Source organism: Pieris napi, chromosome 2, assembly GCF_905475465.1.
Source record: "Pieris napi chromosome 2, ilPieNapi1.2, whole genome shotgun sequence".
In the NCBI taxonomy this organism is placed as follows: Eukaryota; Metazoa; Arthropoda; class Insecta; order Lepidoptera; family Pieridae; genus Pieris; species Pieris napi.
Window position 1 is genome coordinate 841589 of NC_062235.1, and position 22740 is coordinate 864328.

General features: G+C 33.8%; 1 protein-coding gene across 3 annotated transcripts in view; it reads right to left on the reverse strand.

Moving 5' to 3' along the window:
* Positions 1-15814, reverse strand: part of LOC125062771 — a 51233-nt gene extending 35419 nt beyond the window's left edge. Inside the window, exon 1 of one of the 3 annotated variants that reach the window (XM_047668929.1) lies at positions 15378-15814. The gene's annotated coding sequence lies outside the window, so the exon portion shown is untranslated. The remainder of the gene's footprint in view (positions 1-15377) is intronic. The other 2 variants (XM_047668920.1, XM_047668939.1) reach the window with 2 other exon arrangements.
* Between the last annotated feature and the right edge of the window lie 6926 nt (positions 15815-22740).

Sequence of the window (22740 nt, forward strand, 5' to 3'; positions counted from 1 at the left end):
TGGGCCTGACACACGTAGATTTTTGCACCAAGTAGGTATTCCTCACTAATTGCCTTCACCGTGCGAGCAAGTTAATTAGACACAAAGAAAGAAAAATCCATCTAGTCAAGATCTAAGGGATCCAAAGGTGGCTGACGTCGCAAAGCTTTCAGGCAAATCTATACACATTGAACCTTTTTTGATAACGCAGAATGTGACAATATTATTATAACATGTGTATTTTGATTTGTCCAAACATGTGATATCCCTGTACGTCCTGATCACATTTCACCAAAGAGATACTGGTTTGTGCTGATAGAAAGAATATAGGCATTACCAAATCTAGCCTTGCAGATGTTTTCGAAAATGTTACCATGTCTGTTTATATTTGTACATGTCAGTTATGTGTTACCTATGTTTTACCTTGACACTACTTAGAAGCATTTCGCATTTGTTGAATCCGCAATCTCGTAGTTTTTAGAATAAGATCTAAGGATTTTACCTAACAGAGTGCTAGATTTGGAATCTACACTTGTTATCTTGCGTACCTACTCCTAATCCGCCAATGCGAATTGGGAGCGATGCGTATTTCCAAGAAGATGTTTCGAAATGAACGTTTAAAATGGATTCCAACGACGTGTTTAAAAGATTATCCAAATCACGTAATAGAACTGAATGATGCCCTCTGGAAACAGCGAAGTACATAAATTAAGTTGGGAATAAATAGACAGGATTTTAAAACAGTGCTGAGTGGACGGCAATATCCAGAAGACGGTGAGAAAGCCAATGTATCGGGTTTTAACTAACTACAATGCAATTTATGAAGATGTAGACACTTTCCACCTTACTGAAGAGGGTGTGAGGAAATATATTAGGTAGCGGGAAGACTGACTTTATAATATTATATATAAATATGTGATCTGAGTATGTGTCCTTAATGTGATTTTACTTAGCGTACCTTTTTAGTACATACCAACATGGAACATTTTGCTATGTTCGGTTTTCTGGAATGAAAACTAATAGGTTTTTCTGTGAATTTTTCTCTATATAAAGCTCAAAGTTCAAGTCATAAGATTTAAATTAACAAATAAAAAATAGGGATTGATCGTAGAGGGGTGAAAATTGAGGTTGTATGTATTTTTATATGTTGTATCATAAAAAATAAATTGTGGTGGACACCCCCCATATACTTAGGGGTTTGAATGATAGATAGGAGCCGATTCTCAGACTTACTGAATATGCATCAAAAATTTCATAAGAATCGGTCGAGCCGTTTCGGAGGAGTATGGGAACGAACATTGTGACACGAGAATTTTATATATTAGATATTAAGTTGTAGTTTGTTTAATGTTTAATTTCAGTTTTGTTTTTTTAGATAGACTAAAACTTAATGTACTTACTAAATTTAACTTAATGTAATCTTTGAGATAACGAATAAAGATTTTTTTTTTTTTTTTTTTTTTAATGTACTTGACTTATGTTTTCTGTTTCGTATACTTTGTTTATCTGTTTTGGCTTTGTATATTGCCTAAATGTTTTCTTTTATAAAGTGTATGTGTAGCTGTAAAATTACTTTATGAATAAAGATCTTTAATAATAAAGAACTTACATTGTTAAAAAAGATTAATTATGTATAAATAATTGTAGTTTGCATGTCGGTCTTGATGTCCCTTACGCAACAATTTATAAACAAACAGTTATCTCGCGTTCCGCTGCGCGAGCAATGAAAGTGCGGAATCACAGTAATTTACAGCCTAATAAATTATTTTTAGGGTTCTGCAACTTTGAATATAAAGTGTTAATTAAACACTTAATTATTTCTTAACAATGAATTTTGCATCCGAAGAAGGTCAGAACTTAAGAATAAACGTATGAATATGAAGTGTACAAGGAAAAATTGTTGTGAAAAAATATTGGTTGTTTGTAAAGTAGGTTATGATCGAGATGTTTACGTGATAACGTCTTATTGGTGATATAAGTTTTTGGGAAGTAAGGAATTAATGAAGATAACAATTTTTTCAAATTTTAAATTACATCTATCGTTTTATTCACACTTTTGATGATAAATTTCGGGTGTAAAATGACAAGTTTACTTATTCGACTATGATATACATTTTTCTTCATACATTCACGGAATGACTGGCAGCGCTCGAGATGAGACGGGAGATCGGTCCGTCTCTCTCTCGTTATACCTGCGATCGCGCTCGTGAGGTTTTGGTGTGACACAAGTTTCTGAACATGTCACCCGACTAAAACGATTTTAAAGACGTTATCACGTCAAAAATACACAAATACATGGGGTATGCCTAATGAGTAAACTAAATCAGTATAAGCAATCTGTAGAGATATCTATACGTATAATATAATCTATGCCTCTCAATGTCGAGAGCGCCTTAAACGCGAAAAAAGGTGTTTTTATTTTCTAGAACAGAGGGCAAACGGGCAGGAAGCTCACCTGATGTTAAGTAAGGCATTGAGAGTGTCCATGGGCGGTATGCCCATGGACACTCTCAATGCCAAGGAGTCGCGAGTGCGCTACCGGCCTTTTAAGAATTCATATGCTCTTTTCTTGAAGGACCCTAAGTGCAATTGGTTCGGAAATACTTCAGTGGGCAGCTGCTTCCACATAACGCGGCAGAAACTGCCTTAAGAAACGCTCAGTTGTGGAACGACGAACGTCGAGGTGATACGGATGGTATTTTGTTTTCTGCCTTGAAGTCCGATGATGAAACTCAGCTGCAGGTATTCTGCAGTCTGAACAACTCTTCTGAACACTCTGCATGGTAAATGCGGTAGAAGATGCAGAGAGATCCCACATCTCTACGCAACACCAAGTGATCAAGCCGCTCGGAGTGTCTGGTAGTCGACGATTCGAATCGCTCGACGAATACGATCAACCGGAAGAAGCTGGTACTGGGGAGCTCCCGCCCAGAGGTGAGAACAGTACTCCCTGTCGGGTGGATTTGCGGTTTTTATATGTAGTTGAGGGCAAAAATAAAATAAATACTTTGTTTAATATGAATCGCCTAACTAAATGCACTTATAATATTCTAAACAAATATCAAATGCTCATAAGTGACGGGCAAGTAATAACATTTCCTATTTAAAGAGGAAATGCATTCAGTTATGGGTGCAATGCCGCAAGGAGCTTTCTAGATATCACTGTAAATTAAATTAAAATTACTAGTTGACAATTGCTATACCAACCACGGTGTTTTATCAATCTCGTTAGTGAATTTGCAGCTTTATATATAACAATGGCGCTACAATCTGTTAGGCGTGGGCCTCAGATTTCTGTACCTTTCTGTGATTATTTCTAATAGCGTGTTGATCCCACGGAAATGTAAGTGCGTGACCTATTTCACCATGCCTACTGCTGATAGAGGTCAAACCTTTGTTTTTATTTTTGTTTATTATTCATTAACTATTAATTACTTAAGATGTCATGTGGAACATGGTGTAATGGTTGCAGCTCCTTACAAACATGGTGTAAAATGAAAAAACTTGGCGATTAAAAAGAGTGGCGGAGAGTTTATTGCCATTCTTGTCCGTTCTACGCCCATGATTTGAGAACTGGCAGTAAATGTAAAATTAGAAGCATTTAATATGTATTTCTTTATTGACGTTCATAAGTGTACATTGCGTTACCGAAATGAATAAATGATGTTGACTTGACTTGACTTCACTAGGAAAGTAGGTGATCAACCTTCTGTGCACAGAAGGTCACACACACCGTCGACTTTTTGGGTCTAAGGCAGCGCCTTTCCTGACGATGTTTCCTTCACCTTGCGAGGGAGTGTTAAATGTGCACAAAAACACAACTCCGTTGGTGCAAAGCTGGGGTTCGAACTTACGACTCCAAGGATGAGATAGACGTTGAAATCACTAGACCAACACAGCTCAATTTGCATCTTTATCTAACTGAAATTAATGAATAGAAATGAAATTAATCTAATTTCACTGTTTTAATTAAGTTAATAATAAAACTGAGTTCTCTATATTCATGAAACGGACAGAAACAAATATTTACTTTTAATTAAGCAATGTTACGTCGAACTTGAAACTGAATTAGTTTTATTATTCAGTGTCGAGACCCTTGGTCCGTGGGATCCTAGCGCCATAAGGCTTTTTAAGGAAATAGCAAATAGGTTAGTCGATATCACAGGAGACCGAAGAGCTGGCAGCTACCTCGGACAAAGAATTAGAGTCTGTTTCACAATGTACAGATAAGTTCTACATAAGTTCCAAATTAGCTATTTATTACTTATTGGTAGGATAAGCACTATTGTTGCGTTTCACGACTGTCAGATAGCGCTATTCGTCACATAAAGTCCATCATAAGTTATGAGTCCGATGAATGTCAAATAGCACAATTTATCTTCCAAATAATTTATGTGTTACATAGCTATTTGGTACTTTATACATAAATTGTGAAACAGACCCTTAGTCTAGCTATTCAAAAGGGGAACGCTGCCAGTATCTTCGGAACCTTGCCTAAAGGGACTCCTTTCAATAATATACTTCGGTTCCTAGAGTGCCAAGCAGCCGAGGGAGGTCATTTGGACAACACTATTTTTAGGTCTTAAAATTCCTGTGTTTCTAGTTTTTAAAAATACAAATATATTTTTGTTATGACTCGTAGTTCTTTTTTAATTGAATATTGAAACCGCCAACACCCTTATGGCCCACCCTGTATATAAAAATAAATGTTATTTAAAAAATACATAGATTATTATTATAGATTATATTAGATTAATATTAGAAAATATAGACTATACACACTAGTTTCACTGACATTAGGTAGTATCTACATAAGGAAGTATACAGGCAACCGTAAAACCTGACTGTAAACAAAATAGAGAAAGTTTTGTATACGTCTGCCCGCGGACCACAAGGTGCGCGTGCGCGTCTTGATGCAATAAGGTTAAGTCATAAAACTTCTATAGAAATCTTTATGACTAGATATGTTATGATGATATAATGATTTTAAACTTAGAAAATTATGAATAAAATTAATAATTATTTTTGATTAATAAAATAAACCCATGGTAACCCTTTCAATTGATTATGCGAAATCCAAGAATTATTATGTACCTCTCCTATAACACGGTAGATTGGCCTCACGTTATAGAATACGCGTTGTACGAATATTCTCGCATTACATGCTTGTATGCGATATAACGCGTTATGTACAAATGATTTACGTTTACGAAAAACATGAACGAAATAAGTGCGTACAAATCATTATAAATCACAGTACAGAAAACAGCCCGCGTTATAACAATACGAGGGACTGAAACCGCGTTATAAAAGTACCGTGTTGTAAGGGTGTACGTTTTATTAGTTATAATAATATATTCTAAATACAAATTAAGTTTTATTTGACTTTGACAATTATAATAATCAATATAGAGACATAGTAATAGCAAAAATCAATATTGTATGATTATATACATATTAAGTTAGTTACTTAGCTAATCAGTACCTACTCGTTATTTAAATATCCTATATAGGTTTTTATCCTTACTACAATTTTATAATAACCTGATAACAATAACACATGGATTTTATTATAGACATTTTTTTAATTATAGAGTTTATTATTAAAATATACATATTTGGATTATCATATTACTTAAGGGGAAGAGCCTTAAATTCCTGCAAACACAAATCGAACCTGCAATTCGACTTAGGGTCCTTCAAGAAAAGAACGTACCAATTCATAAAAGGCCGGCAACGTACTTGTGAGCCTTAAGGAAATGTGAGTGTGCATGGGCGGCGGTATCACTTAACGTCAGATCATGCCCCTTTGCCTTTTACTTAAAAAAGCCCGAAGAAATTTCCAAAAGATTTCTAGATAAAACGCATTAACTTAAGATAATTATTTTTAAGAAACTCCCAATCAATTAGTACATGCCTTTTGTACGGCGGTGACCTGCTGACGCAACCCACTTTTCTCTCATTACGGTACGTTATACAATCGTAAGTCGACATTGAAACCGACTGACCGCGTTCCTCGCATGCCAATATTATCTGTTGATTTACACCTTTTATGATAAACTATTTTTGGACACCAAATTGCTCAGTTGTTTTTGATAATGATGTCTTTATTATGCATGTCCTTTGGCAAATTAAGGTCGCGTTTCAATGAAATTCAGCGCTTGTTGTTCGCCATATTTTGTGAATCTAAGATTGTAGTTACAGCGTTTTAAATTAGGACCGAGCTGTGATTCTTTGTGGTAGAATTATAATAATAATACATTTATTAAACCAAAAATCATAAGTCCATACGGTTATTATTGTGTTAGTTACAAAATTGTCCTAAATATCATATTATTTATTTATTTGGGATACAAAACAAAGCAAAACAAAACATGACAGCACAATTTATAAATCCGGAGAACGACAAACATACTGGTAGCTATAATAAAGAAGAAAGATACAAGGATTAGAATATTAATAGTTGTTTTAAATTATTTTTAAATGAAGGAGTACACAGTAGTAGGAGATACTGCCCTGCGATTCTGTAACTCACTTTTCGAACTCACACAGCGGTTTTCGCATCGGTTTTCGAGCGAAAAGAGGTCGCTTGCGCGTCGTGACGTAAAAGCAGTCCACCATAACCAAACATTGTAGACGCACTGTGAGGGATCCCCATCAACACTCAGAACGCATTATTGTACTGAACACGACGTGCGTTGTATGATTTTTTTGTAGACATAAAATGATGTCCAATTTGCTATGAAAAGAGTGATTTTTACCTCTCAAGAACACCGCTGAATGAGCATATTAGATCTAATAGCCCTTCGTTCCTCAAAGTCAGCATCGTCTTTCAGAGTAGAGGTTAACCGAAATGCCCGATGTATTTGACTGTCACACACATATATATATGCACATACACACATACTCACATACACCCAGACAACTTTATTTCTACTAACTCCTAACCAGTTGACTGTTTTGTTTTGTTTTTTTTACCTTAGCTTCACTTTGGAAGACTATACACTGACTTTTACAATTGTAAAATAACCCTTGATCAGCATAGCTCTCACATATCAAGAGTTTCCTAAGTCCACAGACCTCGTGCTCAAAAAAACTTATACGCTTGGAATAACAATAATTCATTAATTTAAGTACGTTAATTTTATCGTTCATTTATTTCCTTTATAACGTGGTACTAAGTTCTCTCTTAATCGATGGCTGAATATAAGCTTATAAAGAGATTTGCATTTATACATAGTTTCGTCGTGAAATAAAATGTAAATAATAATTGCGCTCAATTTCTATTCCGCGATAATCGAACACATTAGGTCAGGTCAGGTATTTCTCATTACACAATCGACATTGTAACCACATGACCGAAATCGTAATATGTTATGTATGTATGGTACTAAAAACAAACAGTTTATTTTTATGTTTATTTTGTTTGGAACTCTTTGTACAGAGCTGGAAATATTTAAATATTCTGCGAATAGTATATGTTTTTTTGGCATTACAGCTGTGTCCTAAATAGGTTGTACTTCTAATCTAATATATAAAATTCTCGTGTCGCGGTGTTTGTGGTTAAGCTCCTCCGAAACGGCTTGACCGATTCTCATGAAATTTTGTGTGCATATTGGGTATGTTTGAGAATCGGACAACCTCTATTTTTCATCCCCCTAAATGTTAAGGATAGTCCCCTAAATATATTTTTTTTTAAATTTTAGATAAATTTTTATTTTTTTTATGATATAGCATTAAAAAATACATACAACCCCTAATTTTTATTATAAATTATATTACATGGCAAAACAACGTTTGCCGGATCAGCTAGTATTTATATATAAATCTTCTGTGCGTGTTTCTGTAATTAAACCTCTAATGGCTGGACCGATTTTGATGAAATGTGTGTGTTCAAGTGGATTAGATTTCTATTTACTTGTTTTATATATATATATTTCTATTTCTTTCAGGCTACCGCTGTAAGAAAAAAAGGAACCCGAAATGCAAAACTACAAACAATTTGTATGACTCAAAACTTAGCGATTAAAAAGAGTGGCGGAAAGTTTCTTGCCAGTTCTTCTTGCCCGCTCTAAGCCCTTGACTTGCGAACTGGTAGTAAATGTAAATTTACAATTTATTTTTTATTTTTTTTGACGTTCATAAGTGTACTTTTTAACCTATATGAATAAAGATATTTTGAGTTTACGTAAAACATAAAATTACTTCGTCAAAACTCATGAAACAAACCAATTTTCTCAATCATAATATACTATGAGAGGAATAACTCTTTCATTTAAAATGCAGTAAGATTAAATTCTTTAGTTATAAATCTAAGTCCAGCATAGAAACAAGGTATTTCTCAACACATAGTTGTCAGTGACACCGACTGACCGAAGACCTCTTAATGAGGTCAAATTTCATAACAAAAACTAGCGCCACCATTTGTAAATACCAATGCATACAGCATTTAATTGGATATTCATTCATACATTATAAAGCAGAATTCTATAATAGACCGGCAACGTATTCGCATCTGACAGTATCCATGGTGTCTATCCGTGATACTCCTATCCACTCCCCCCTTCGTCCTCCACTCCTCATGGGACAGGCATGGAAGGTCCATTAGTGATAGTCAACGGATATCTCAGGGTTCAGACCTAGCTACTGCATTTACTATTTATTAAAAAAAATATATATTTCTAAGTAAATGTTTAGGAACATATCACCAGTCTAATACATAGTGTATTTACATTAAAATAAATAATAGTTAAAAAAACTAAAAAACACGCTTTTAAAGCACATCAAACTAAAAAGTGAAAGATAATTAAAAATTTAGGCTGAAAATGGTAATGAACAAAAAATATACCATTATTTTTTTATTGTGAAAAAGTGTGGGTTGCTCGATAGACGAAAAATATGGCACAGAGTTTTTTTAAACTATTATTTATTTTTTAGTTAAATTTTTTTCATTTTTTTTTTCGGATTATTGCATTGTCATCGATCTTTGACAGGTGCGCAAAGTTTGAATTAAATCTGTCCGTTAAAAGTGGGTCAAAATCGAGTCCGAAGGAGTCGGTTACATACATACATACATACATACATACATACATACATACAGGTAAAGCGTGTAAAAACCAGTGCCACTACAACCATTTTAGGCCTGGGCCTCAGATTTCAGTATCTGTTTCATGATCATCAATCTAATAGGCAAGTAGGTCCTTCACAAACGCCGGCGACTTTTTGACGTCATACAAACTAGAATATACTTATTGAGTCTAAGGGAGGCCGTTTTCCTGGCGATGTTTTCACATAGACAGAAAATCCATTGGTCTACAGCCGGGGAATGAACCTACAATCTAAAGGATGAGAGTCCCACCTTGAACCCACTATTACAAGTGTAAAAATGACTCCCATCTCATAGTGCGACAATAGTTTTAATATATAATCTATTCAGAGGCCCAAGCTTTATTGGATGAACCCAATGATGAATTGATGTTTACGATTCCTTAATATAAAATTCAGTAATTAAATATATATGAAAACACGATCTCATTTTTAAATTAAAGGTTTTTTTATAGAACAGGCAAACGGGAGGCCCGTCTGATGTTAATTGATACCACCGCCCATGGGCACTCAATACCAGAGGGCTCGCGAGTGCGTTGCCGGCACTTTAAGAATTGGTACGCTCTTTTCTTGCAGGACCCTAAGTCGAATTGGTTCGGAAATACTTTTGGGCAGCTGGTTCTACATAATGGTGGAGCGCGGCAAAAACAGCCTTAAAAAACGCAATCAAAAAAAATATGAAAACACTATCTCATTTTTAAAATAAACTAATGAATGCGCACACGAATATAAAATTATGTGAAATAATTACGCAAAGTGACCTTGCAAATCAATTCGCAAGTAGGGTTACCACTGAAATCGTGAATTTAGTTTATTAAAGCCTGATCTTGAGTTCTATGTCGACACTCACACTGTCTGAAAAAAGAGAAACCCTACACACCCTCACATACACACCCTAACATTCACATTTCACACTATCACACAACCCAACCGTATTAGGTATGACTTTTTTTTTATGTATCAGGGGAGGCAAACAGGCAGGAGGCTCATCTGACGTTAAGTGATATCGTCGCCCATAGACACTAGCCAGTAGCCAGAGGGCTCGCAAGTGCGTTGCTGCCCTTTTAAGAATCGGTCCGCTCTTTTTTTGAAGGACCCTAAGTCGAATTGACCTTTTGTGTATATATAAATATATCTTTAATATAATTTTTTTTTGGTTTTGTTTTTCCTATAAAATTTATGTTAGCTGTATAGGATTACGAAATAATAAAGACGGCTTTATTGTATATGTGTAGCTCAACTAATAGATACATGTTAATGAAATTTTTAAGTGAGTAAATGTTGTCATAACAGTTTAACAAAAAAAAAAAAAAATAAAAACGGTTTCAACGTACATAACAAATAATTTTTATTCATAACGATTGCGTCCGTAATTAATTCAATCTCGCGCAGAATTTACCATGTCTAGTTCAGACTGGATTTTTTTTTAATCTAGTAGTTGCCTATAAATCACTATCTGTATATACTAGTGAGTGTCCTATAAAAGATTGTAAGACACCTGTGCCAAATCATTGTAATGTAGATACAATACAATTTAATTACAAATTTGATGTAATCTGTCAACCACGGGTTTCTTAAGTCAAAAAAGTACAATTTAAACCCGTATATTGGGTTGGGGAAAAAGTCTTTTCGCATTACAGTATGTATGAACTTGTAATAAAATCTCTTTGGCTATACTATATGGATCTGGCTGGTTTTGTTATCAAGGAATGTTGAGATATTAAAGAAGATAATTCCAAAATCAAATTAGGATAATGTTTGTTTTTTATTTATTTTTCGTACCGTCAAGATGAGTGAACCGAATGAAAAAATTCGATACATTTATAATTTTCCTCCAAAAAAGGTCGAAATACAACACAAGCCGCGAAAGAAATTTGTGATGTTAATATGGCCCTAGCACAGTGTCTGTGACAGTAGCACAAATTTGGTTTAAGCGTTTTCAATCCGGAAATTTTGATGTCAAAGATCCTAGTCGCTCTGGTCGCCCTGTAACGGATAAAATGGATGCCATGTTTGAAAAAGTGGAGCAAGATCGGCATATCAGTAGTTAAGACGTAGCTGAAGAACGGGGAATTGACCACAAAAAAGTTTTGGTGCATTTGGAAAAAACTGGGTACACAAAAAAGCTCAATATTTGGGTACCTCACGAGCTCACTGTAAGAAACCTAATGAACCGTGTACTCATTTTTGATTCTTTATTACGACTTAATGGAACCGAACCATTTTTGAAGAAGCTGATAACTGATGATCAAAAGTGGATTACGTATGACAAGAACGTGCGAAAAAGGTCGTGGTCAAAGGTCGGTCAGGCTTCCCAGACTGTGGCGAAACCCGGGATAACTCGCAACAAGGTGATGCTGTGTGTGTGGTGGGATTGGAAGGGCATTATTCATTATGAGCTGTTACCACCAGACAGGACCATCGATTTTGAACTCTACTGCGAACAACTGATGAGATTAAAGCAAGAAGTTGAGAGAAAGCGGCCGGAATTAATCACCAGAAGGGGTGTGGTTTTTCATCATGATAACGCTAGACCTCACACATCTTTAGCCTCTCAGCAAAAACTAAGAGAGCTTGGCTAGGAGGTGATAATGCATCCGACGTATAGTCCTGACCTTGCACCTTCAGATTTCCACCTGTTTCAGTCTCTTCAGAATTCTTTAGGCAGTGTCAGGTTAACATCACGAGAGGACTGCCAAAACCAATTGTCGCGGTATTTTGATCAGAAGTCCCAAAATTTATGTAGCAATGGGATCATGTCCCTACCTAAATGATGGCAAAAAAATATCGAACAAAATGGTACCAACATACTTTAGTTAAATGTAAATAAACTATTTTAAAAAATGTTTTGAATTTTCTTAAAAAATGCGAAGAAACTTTTTCCCCAACCTATTATATAACAAGTATTACGTAGTGTATGTGTAGTAATTATCGTATATACCTGTAACATGTTTCTTTTTCTTATAAAAGTTTAAATTTTATAGGAGCTTACGTGATAATATGTATACACGTATTAAAAGCTGGAACGCAAGTCGGAATGCGTACTATATACTGTACTGTATACTGGAAAATATAGGTATGTAATCATTAGATACAATTTCATAATATTATCATTTGATATGTTGTTAAAATGTTTTTGAAATATTGATGCGAAACAGAAGCCTAGTTTCCACAGATATCATTTTGCAAAGTTGATACAATTAATTCGATAGTGATATGATTATTTGATATATTCGGTAATGAGACACTAATGTTATGGACACAAGTCATGTTGCTGTTCATTTAACAATTAACCCACGGCATACAGCTAATACAAAATAATAGTTTCGAGCATGAATTAGTAATAATACAAGACCTAAAAAGTTATACACTGCAAAACAATTCAGTTTTTTATAAGCAACTATTATAAATATTGGTCCCTCAAGGAAGTACATAAAAGTAAAGACTTTCCAATGGTAGGTAAGAAAAAGGTGTTCAATCTATGTATGTGTTACATACGGCTGACAGACTTGGGCATTATCTCTGAAACATCTTCTAAAGTTGAGAAGATGAAGAACACATGCCAAAGAGAAATGGAAAGAAGCATGGTGGGTGTAACACTGAGACATCGAAAAAGAGCAGAAGAGATCAGATCAGCGACCTAAGTAGAAGACATTATAAAGAAAATAAGGCAATTGAAATGGCGCTGGACTGGGCACATGACGAGAGATAGCAGGTTGAAATGGACCAAAATAATAACAGAATGGCAACCACGCGTTAGAAAAAGGAAAAGAGGAAGACGGAACAAGAGATGGGCAGACGATATAAAGATAATAGGAGGCACAACTTGGACAAGAAGAGCTAATATCAGAAAAGAATGGAAACAGCTGGAAGAGGCCTATATACAGGACACGCTGACTACCTAAAACGGGTAAAGTGACGTATTAGATTAAGTTTTATTTTTGTATTAGAATTAAGTGTTTTTTATGTAACTTAAATAATTGTTATTATATTGTACTGAGTGTCAGCAATAAAGGCTTAATAATAATTATAAATCTGTGAATTAATCATCTTGAACTTCGTTTATTATATTCCTTTTAACAGGTTGCTAGGTTCGTTTTCACGTAAAAGAAAGATTATTTCGGCGAGCACTTCTAGTGATTTTGGTATTTTGCTAAATACTTTAAATAAAAAAAACGGTTATAACATCTACTAATTGAGTAACCCATTTCTACAAATAACGTCACTGGCATAGCACCCCATCTGCATATGTCACTTTGTGACATTGACAAATGTCAATGACGTTCCATTATCAAACAAACATAAAAATGAGTCCACCCACTATTATTTTAACTGCAATTAAACTATTTGTAATACAAACAAAAATAATTGAAACACCAGACTGGCCTTGCCATTTCGCAAGAACTTCTGAAGCACAAATCCTAAGACTGATTTAATCTTACGAGTTGTGGAAGAAACTAGGTGTTCCTTGCAACTTGGTTTTCCCGATTGAATAGTTTATTCTTTCCTTTTTATTTTCTATGATTTTTAATTAAGAATTGCTTAATATACGCCTATTTATATCTAAAATTGTTTTAAGCTAATAAGAGATAATAGATACAAAGAGTGGTTGGCCTAGTGAGTTCAGCGCTCGATTCTCATTCCTAATGTGATAGGTTCGATTCCCGGCACCAATTGACGTTCTGCCTATCTGCGCAATTAACTCACACGTATGGTGAAAGAAGGCCAGGCCAGGCCGCCATAGACCCTAAAAAGTCGACAGCAAGTGTCAGGCACAGAAATAGGTCATCTTGGACAATAAATTATCATAAAACGGATATAGAAATCTGAGGTCTAGAAGGTTGTAGCGCCACTGTTTTTTTTAATAAAAAACGTAGACAATGATTCCAAATATTGTGAAAATATTTCAGACTCTCAGACAGAACGAAAAGCGTTAAATGCATTTGGAAATGTAATGCAATAGTTACAAGAAAAATGAATAGGTAACAAATAAATTAATAATTATTCCCGCATTAGATACCATTCATTTTTCATAACCAATTTTATTTTAAAACTTACGGACTAATCTGAATTCAGTATTCTAACGAATAAATGTGTTGCAGTCGTATATATACGTGTTATTTAAGTGTAGACCAAAGACAACTTTTTTTTTTAATTTTGTTCAAAAAAATATTTCGTCCACAAAAATCTTATCATGTCATTTCACGGTCACTGTGCTAATTATCCAGAGCTTGACATATTCGGTAGTGGGCAGATTAATTTTAGATAAAAGCATTGTTAAGTGCCTATCTGATACCTAATCCGCTGTTTTGCTAGTGATTTTTTGATTTTTTTAATAAGATCTAAAATTGGAAATGTAATATTTTTATTATTTTTACTTTTAATTATTTGTAACATTTACATAATTAAATGTTACTATAACATTGTCATGTAATTTAGAAAAGATAGCTTGTAATAAATTATGCAGATATAGCATTATATATAATGTGGGGAACTTTAATAAATATTTTGTTTTAAGATTTTGTTAGTTGCTAGTAATAAGTACAGTTTTATATAATATTTCAAAAGTAATATCGATTTATATGATTTTATTTGGATTTAATTACATAGCGTGTCAAAAACATTCAAATGTGAGAAGGCACATATTTCGACTGTGTTTAAGTTAGAATAAAACAACTTGCTAGCACAGTAATATTATATGTATTCGCCGAGCATACTTAAGATGCGTGCGATATTTCTTAAAATAGAGATTGACGAGATATTTGCGGCTTTACAGGATATTATTAATTTTTGAATAATAATGTTTCACTAGAACATTACTTCTATATCTGACAATTTGGCATTCAAATTCCTGCATTTATTCTTACTAGTTGCTTACTTTGTAGTCAAATATTAATAATTTAATTATTTTTATCTAAATAATTTACGCTACCGTTTCATATATAATATGAAATATATATTTTATATACAAATGTACTTTTTAAGCTATCTTTAATTTTTAATGCAATGGATTTACATTGGTACATTGATATTAGGTAACTCACAATAAGATTTTCGATTTAAAATTGTTACTTGTTAAGAAACTGAGAAATAGCGAATATTGGCTTTGGTTATTGGTTAATAAAACAATAGCTTTTGATTACATGCTTGGGAACTTAATTTATACAAAAATAACATTGCGGTGATAATATACATTGTTATATTAATAATATACAAAAATTCTAGATTCCCCTTGTTTTATTTTTATTCGTTTTCATTTCCTGATATTTTCTTTTGATTTAAGATTGACTTACTTTTCGACAGATGGTGCTTTAGCTTGATATATCTTCACAAAACAAACACAACACTTTGGCGAGCACTAATGATAATGCACTTCGTTCTACACATTATTTAAAAAAAAATGACATTCACTTCTTGTCCGGATTTAAATTTTTTTAATTAAGTCAAAATTATGTATAAACTCGTCAAAGTCTGATCATAGACAATTAAGATAAATCGTTCGAATTTTAAAAAGTATGTCATGCAAATGCGGGCTGTCAAACCGGGTATACACGTTACGTAAGCCGTGTTTACGAAGCAAGTAAGCAGCAGAAACTGAAAGTGGTTCCCGACGTCTCAACCCCACCCCGATGCTACTGTTAGGTAATACAAATTACCATTAATCCCATTATCGTCAGCAGATCCGCCATTATTGTATTCCATGTTGAAAAATTGGCGGGAATGACGTTCGGAAACTCGGAACGAATTTCTTTGTTTCAATTATGTAATAAATTTTTTAACAATCTTCGCGGTAATAATGACTTCCCTTACTCATTGTCTATATTATGTTAGCGTTTTATTATATCGCATCATAAAGGTGATGTCTGATTGTATTTAATAGTTAATGTGCGTTTATAATAACAGATAGATTTATGTCGTGTTGAATTAACAATAATATTCATACATACGGATTGTCTGAAATATAATGCCTGCTTATTTTCCGAATAATCTTCACTAATACTAGAAAGGTTAATATTTGACTGTGTGTTTGCTTATATTACATGGGCTTCAAAACTACTGGACCGATTTGAAAAATTCTTTCACCATTAGACTTCTTATCCGTTTTATACTAACCACCATTATTCCTGATGACCATAGGTCACAGATTAGTATCCAAAAGAGTTAGATTCAGATATTTCCATACGAGAACTTCAATAGTGTAACACGCGGTGTGAAAAAGCAACATAATAAAAATCCGTAATCCGTAAACTATTGACCATAGAAAAAAGTGACTTAGAAGATATATCTACAAAAAGGTTCACAACCGTATGTATATTACATATATAATCTAGTTTTAAATGCAAAAAATAAACATGATGATTGTATTTTTTTTATATAAAACCTTCTATTGTATTTTTCACCATAGTACATAGTGCATCTCGGCTCAATCAGTACATTCCAATGCGGATGAGTGAACATTTCGGTCACAACTGTACATCACTTAGCCTGGCGCTAAGCCAGTGACAAGTAAGCGTGATAAGACAGCTTAACCGCAAATTATATGGCATTGTTATCTCTGTATTTAATCCTTTGGAATACATTTACACCGCACTGTGGTTTAGAGACCGCGGCAAATAATTATTGCCAGAATTTTTAACAAATACATACGGCCATTTTGGATTTACTCTACTGTTATAACTTATAATATCAGTAAAAAAAAGTGCGTGCGTACAAAGTACACATGTCAGAAGTGAAACTTCTTTTGCAAACTAATTATTAAGTCTTGTTCATATTTATACAAATTTTCGAGACTTAGAGGGAGGGAAAAAGGAAGATATGTTAGGAATTTAACTGTCATTAAAATATTAAAAGTGTTGAAAATTAATACAAATAATAAATTTATTTTTTTAATTTATTTCTTCGATAATTAAAACACGTGGCATTTAATTTACAATTCGTCACATACAATTTGAGATTTCAATTAATTATTTTGCATAAAATACTAATAAATTCTCTTTACGAAATTTTAATTTAAAAAATAGAATTTCTATAAGTCATTCGCCCTTCTTTCTCACTCTCTCTCAATCGCTCTCTCCCTTTCCTTCGACAAAAACGCTGCACATCTTCGTGACTAAAGAAATTTCACTTAAAAAAAATGATTACACTGGTTCTAACGCTGTTATTCCTAGGATTCCTGGTATAAGTTACCTGAAAATGTTTCAGTCTGAAATTGACTCTTTCCACCCGTTACTCACAGCAAAGCAAAATCTTGCAAAACGTTTATATTACTCGTTTTATAAATCATGTTAAGAGTTTGTAAGAATTCTGTTAGTAATCGTTTTTTAAGCAATATGTTAAAGGGTGTAATTAGTTTTTATTGTTACTTTGTTGTTTCGATGTAAGATTTTATTGTAAAGTCGTAGGAAAACCATTTTTTAAATGAATAATTACATCCTCACACCCCCTGCAATATTATGATGTTCCGTCATTTTGGGATAATAGCTTAGTGGCTCAATCCTGAGATCGTGTATTCAAATCACAGAATTTTCCTGTCTATGTTCATATTTAACACTAGAACGTACGTAATGGAGAACAACGTGAGGAAACTGGCATGCCTTACATCTAAAAATCGATAGCGTCAGGCACAGAAGGCTAATAACCTATTTGCCAACTATTTACTAAGATAAAAAAACGTGTGTGTACTTATTGCACGTCAGAAGCGTAACAAGATAAAAATCTTTTAAAAATTTATTCTACGTTTGTAGAAAAAATTACACTAACAAAAGAAAAAGGTATTCAATACATTGAAAGTTATTATATCGCATTATCTACTTAAATAAAGTTTATTTAAATATCACAAAGAAACTAAAATGTTGACTATAGCTAACTTCAAGTTTTTTGCGCACATCGTAAAAATTAACTCTCATCATTTTTCCCTTACGCGCCAAAAGAAGTATAACTTCAAAAATATCAAGAAACAGATACAGATATCTCTCCAGACTTGAAGGTTGTATCGCCACTGGTTTATTATAGATTTCGACAGATAGGCGACGATGAGACGAGACATTCATTTGGGCTAAGCCAATTCCACTAAAAGTTAAATAATATATGAGAAACATAGCCCTAATGCAATGGGGTCACGGATGTTCATTCAAGACTCGGAATCTTAGACGTTTCACAATCATTACATCCGGAATCGTATGACATGGGAAACGCAATGATTTCCTCTTACATCTCGTGCTAAGATACTTTACCTGTATGCACTACGTTTCGATCAAATGTTTCGCATTTTCGAGCATTTTTCTTTTTTTGGGACGGTAAAACGTAGATCTTAACCACTCGTTTCTGAGGTCACCTGTGTCATAAATGGGATTGAATAATCGTTTAAGCAAGTCTATGTTATCCCCTTCTAAGAGATTAAACTCCTCTACTGTGATGTTATCTGGTTCTGCCCATTTAGTTAATTTGAACGCATGTAAAATTTCAGCTTTTATTATGGGTTCACAAGTGTCATTGAGAATTAACGGTATTGCGAGGTGTTTTGTTGGGTCTCCAATAATTTTGATATGTACTCCAACCACATCTTTCTTGGCCTCTATACTAAGAAGTATCTGCCTCTTTGCGAAGATTGAAGCTATGGTGTTTGTTGTGCAGTTCTTCCACTAAATTTTGTAATGCGTAGACGACTTATTGGTCTAGTGGTTAGTACCCCTAACTGCGAATCCATGGCTCCCGGGTTCGATCCCCGGCTGAGACGAACATCGATGTGATGAGCATTTGGTGTTGTGCTTAGGTCTTGGGTGTTTAAATATGTATTTATATGTCTATCTATCTATAATAAGTATGTATATCCGTTGCCTAGTACCCATAACACAAGCTTCACCAGCTTAGCATGGGACTCGGTCAATTGGTGTGAATTGTCTTTAAAAAAAAAAAATTGACTAAACTCTTCATCCAAAGCATACTTCCGTTTCATTCTTTTGGTATTCGTATCGTTAAGCTTTCTTAGATTGAATTTCATTTTCTGACAACTTGCATTAACTTTTTTAAGTTTACAATGAAGGCGAGTAACCACTGGATTGTGATCAGACCCAATATCTTCCCCCGGATAAGTCGTTGCGCTTTAGATACAATTTCTAAATCTTTTATTACATAATCAATTTGATTTCGCACAAAACGTTGAGAGGTGACAACTGAAAAAAAATGATCATGTCTTTTTGACGTGATAACGTCTTTAAAATCGTTTTAGTCGGGTGACATGTTCAGAAACTTGTGTCACACCAAAACCTCACGAGCGCGATCGCAGGTATAAGGCCCTTTCTCCACTGCTCCGGTCCGGCGTCGGATACCGGAATGAAATTACAGAAGGCCGGATTGCGCTTCTCCACTATATCCGATTCGACAATTATCGATCAGTAAAAATAAGTCACCCCGTCGCACAAACCCATATACTTTATTTTATTAATAAAACGTTCTAAATTCTGTATATGTTATTGCCCTGGCAAGTTTATTACATTTTTATATTGTCTATCTTAGAATATTATAAACTACTTAATAAATAGTTCACTAATACTATGGTATAAAAATATAAATAAATAGCAACATAATTTGGTTTAGTCCAGGTTATCCAGATTCTTTCAAATTAAAGAAACTATAAATAAATCTGTGAATAATAATTTATAACCTCTTGGATACTTGGATATACTTGGACCGATAAAACACCGCGTTCCGATCTAGCCAGTTATCGGATCGTTAAAAACCGGATGCCGGAGTAGTGGAGAAGCACGTATTGTACTGTTGTGAGTTTCTAAATCGGATCGGTAATTAACGGTTGCCGGACCGGAGCAGTGGAGAAACGGCCTTACGAGAGAAAGACGGACCGATCTCCCGTCTCATCTCGAGCGCTGCCTGTCATTCCGTGAATGTATGAAGAAAAATGTATATCATAGTTTAGAAATTTATCATCAAAAGTGTGAATAAAACGATAGATGTAATTTAAAATTTGAAAAAATTGTTATCTTCATTAATTCCTTACTTCCCAAAAACTTATATCTCCAATAAGACGTTATCACGTAAACATCTCGATCGTAAACCTACTTTACAAACAACCAATATTTTTTTTTGATATAATTGTTTCAAGGTGTACACTCTGCCATGTCAGTTCCCTAAACCAGTTACCTCAGAAACGTTGAGCCAACTTTGGGATTCTCATAACCTATTACAATGTTGATATCATGTTTATTTGTGTTTTAAATGCGTTTTTATGCATGCATATAGATCTTCTAACTTGCTCTCCGGTTTTTGCACAGTTAGTGCATAAATTTGAATTAATTAAATATTGTTAGGCCGGGCGCTCATCTTTATTATCATAGCTCGATTAGTAAAAAATCTGTCACTGTCTTCGAAACTTCCTTTTTTACAAGAATTCCAACGCCACACCGTTTCTAAGTTATTGGTTCTCTGAATAATATACCGAAGTTATAAATATATTTGTTCTTATCTAAAATAAATAAAACAAAATTACTCGAATGGTTACAGCCGTCGTCGTCGTTTTGCTCTTAGCAACATATTTATCATTTTTATTTATATAGATTAAAAGGAGTCAAATAATTATAATTGATGAACATTGTATAGGGTCGTAAATTAACTTTAATTTCATTCGATAAATAAAAAAAGACATTGAAAATTAAACCAATTTATTTAAAAAATTTCTACAAATCCCGAACTAAACACTAATTTTAACAGTTTGACTAGATTTAAGTGCAGTGGCCTTAGACAAACAATATTGCACGAAAATAACTGCACTGATCACTAAAACCATAAGAAAAAATAATTGAACACAATACAAACTAGATAGGTATGTAAAAATCATATTATATTCAGCTTAGGTGAAACTTTTCGATAATTTTAACTAAAATGTAATATTATATATAGCAACGACCACGGTTGTATGAAACTTGGCTCCTCAAGTGTATCTGGATCTAATTAAGGCACTAACGAATAATTTATTCTTTAAATCCCAAAATATATACAAAGAAGTTACATATGGCTCATTAAATGAAGATTGTTGCAACTCCCTTTAAGTAACAAGACCCATCCAAGTCAGTTTGACAGCAAAACTTAATTTAACAGGAAGATGAGAATTTCAAATGAAACGACTGTTAAATCCTTTTGATCGTGATTCGTCAATTGCATCAAAACCTACATACTACGTTTTACTATACTTGGTTACAGTATTGTACGTGGGTACAGAGAAACGTTACGGTGCGTTACACGGGGGGGGGTCAATATATAGCAAATGGGTTCGCGCTGTCAAACGATACATTTACATCCAAATACACCCAAGAAGCGTCGCTCAAGACCATACATACAAATGGTTACTGTTTCGCATTTATCAAATTTTACGAACTCTCCGTGCTGGTGTGTCAACGATAAAGAAGGTTCTATGGAATAACGTCCTTTAAAAATACCAGTAATTATTTTTACTAGTCGTTTTTCAAAAAAGCAGCTGGTTTTTAACACACCAGGTAGTCACTGTTACATTTACCACTTTTCTTCAAAACCGGAATCAAACCCTGATTGAATCATCCAACCCTTGTCGACTGTAATTTCGAAATAATAATCAATATAGAAGACAGTGCAGTTAAAGATTCCCAAGAAAATGAAGAGATTTTGAAATAACTAAAGGTTAGAAATAGATTCGAAACTTGCCCAGTATTACTTCCAAATGTCAAAAACGCATTTGACATACAGGAGTCATACTTAACGCTGTCACGACAGAATCTTACCCTAAGAAACTTGGGATTACATATCTTTGAAACAACATATCTTAATTAACGACAACGCCCACAACTTTAATTAACTTAACGGAAACTTCGTGAATTATTTAAGTTAATTAAAACTGCGTTTATGACTGGTCCTTGATATGCATAACTCTTTCAAGAAAAATAGAGATTTTTAGTTAGAAAGCCTTATACTACCAGCGTATAGCAGAAATTACTATCTATAAGCTCATTATGGCCATTATTTGAGCGACATCAAGAAAATATACAGAATCTTCATTGTTCAACCAGACTTATTCGTTTCAGATGGAGTATTATGCCCTCAAATGATACACACAAAAAAAATCTTCCATCGAAATTGGATAGTTAGATGACGTCATTATTGTTTGTTAGTATTGTCAATTGATAACTATCAGTTAAGATAGCATAGTAACCCGTCTGATACGTCAACAGTGGTCAAATTAACTTAATTAGCTGTAAACCGTTTTGTATATTGTAAAACCGGGATAGATGCCTCATTCTTGCAAATAAATATTTACGTAAATTTCCTTTTTAGTTTAATTTAATTTTTAGATTAATTAATCTCAGTAGATTACTTTCAATATAAACGATAAATAAAACTTTTTCACTGACCGAAATAAAGAATACAGTCTCAAAATCAAACCTGGATTGAATTATGCCACCTAATTGTATTTTGTACTAATATCATAACATACACCAGACAGTGGAGTTAAAAATAATTCTAAAAAGCACAGATTTAAAGTAGTCTTTGAAATACAGACTATTGGTTTATGGTCAGAATCAATCTATAGGAATAGCTTTCTACATCTTTCGCCTTCCAATTTTCTTACTGGACGGCCTTTCTTCTTTTTGATCTTCTCTTTAACATTCTACT